The sequence below is a fragment of the Manis pentadactyla genome, chromosome 10 (assembly GCF_030020395.1).
Source record: "Manis pentadactyla isolate mManPen7 chromosome 10, mManPen7.hap1, whole genome shotgun sequence".
Classification (NCBI taxonomy): domain Eukaryota; kingdom Metazoa; phylum Chordata; class Mammalia; order Pholidota; family Manidae; genus Manis; species Manis pentadactyla.
The window spans coordinates 104,212,828-104,214,733 of NC_080028.1; positions in this window are offsets into that span (position 1 = coordinate 104,212,828).

Consider the following 1,906-nt stretch of genomic DNA (forward strand, 5'->3'; position numbering starts at 1 on the left):
GCTGTATTGCTTGTTTGTTTTTAGTTTAAGTGAAGAAGGAGGGAAGGGAGAAGGGAGGGAAGGAAGGGAAGAGAAGGAGGGAGGAGAAAGGGAGGGAGGGAGGGAATAAAGAAAGAACCTCAGAGGCCACTCCTTGGCTCTGCCCTGGTGAGAGGGTGGGCAGCTCCTGGGTGTGGCAGTTAAAAGGGCTGAGCTGGTTCTTGTAGTCACCCCTAGTTTCTCCTCCTCTAGGGGACAAGGGAGGGTAGCCCTGGGCAAAGGACTTGTGAGACTGAAGACTATTGGGAGAAACAGTGAGGAGACAACTATTATTTCTTATAATTACTGCAAGTTACTATATCCTAGCTTCTTTGTTGTTTGGGGGTGTGTCTCCCCCCACACCCCCTAAAATATCCCCTGGACCATTTTGGACTCTACAGACCTCCCTTAGGGCTCACTCTGGGTTCCCCCAGCATGTGGCCACAGCAGCTCAGCCCTAGCTCTACAGGGCCAGGCAGGGCAGGCTCAGGAAGATAGACTGAGCTCCGCAGAACTCAGGGGTGCAAGAAACTGGGAGTCCTCTCCTTGGTTCCTACCTGTCTGTTTTTTTGTCCACTGCCTTGATTAGAAGCAAGAGGGGCAGTCATCTCAGCTCAAACTAAGGGCTGAAATTTTTCCGGTGGAACATTTGCTAACAAAGAAAGGGAGGAGAAGAACGGAAGAGACGAAGTTTTCTCCTAGCAGGTCAGAGTAACTTCTCCATGTGATCAGGCTACCAAATGGGAGTGCCGGGGGGACGCAGGGGTACTGGCAGAGGCCTGCTCATAGACAGATGATAGATAATAGATAACCTTGTAAATAGTCACTCGCCCAGGCCAGGCTTTGAGCCCAGCGAGTAATTAAAAATGCTAATGTGTGGTACAAATGCTGTGCCTCCTCTCTGACCCCATTTCAGACGTGTGCTGAATGTGAGCATGAGCATGTCTGTACGTCAGGGGGTGAAGGGACTCCAGTGTGTGGCCCGGACACCAACAAGGCTCTCTGGAATGCCAAGGAAGTCCCTGAGAATTTTCCTCCCACAGAGCCATTGATCACTCCCAAAAGAAATGCTGGCGCCTCTCACCGTTCAGTGAAAATTGAATTCCCCCGAAATAGCACCAAGGACAGGACCTGGTATTTCATAGTATTTTAAAAGTAATATTCCGTTTGTTGGTGCCGTGAAATAGGGCGTCAGGAATACTACCAGAAATAAAGAGTAATTTTCTCGGTGAGGAAGTTGCCTTTCTCCAATTCAGGGCTTGGCTTGCAGGACCCGGATACGGGAGCCTCCACCAGGGAGACTGGGCCCTCCCCGGCCAGGAGGCCTGGCCCCGCCTGCCCCACACATCTGGAATTGGCATCAGGGCTGCGGTCTCAGGAAGTTCTCACCCTTCACGACCCATTAACCGTGGAGCTTGGGTTCCCGGGGAAGCGGGTGAGGGTGGGAGTTATGCTGGGGGATTGGGGTGGAGGCTAGGTGCCCACTCCTCCCCACCCCCCCCAGTTCCTGTGGCTCCAGCTGGACCTGAAAGAGAGAGCCGGCAAGATCTCAGAGGAGCTTCTTCTCCAAGGCTTGGGAACCGGCTGGGTGCCCATCTCAATGGGACAAGCCTGAAAGTACCTAGGCTGGGGGAGTAAGGGGAGTGGGGACTGCGTGACTGAGGGGAGAAACCGCCTTGGGATTCTGGGAAGCCCTAGGGTCTGTTCAGGAGCGAATGTGGGCCCTTGGTGCAGCGACCAGAGGGGCAGGTGGGGCCGACTCTCCGTCAAGCATTCCAAGAATGGTTTCACTTGGAACTACAACTGAAGGGGATCATTGTGCCCCCGGGAGAGATCTGGGGGGCTGCTGGCACTGCTCAGGCTGGGCCAGTGGCCCTGGCGAGGTCTT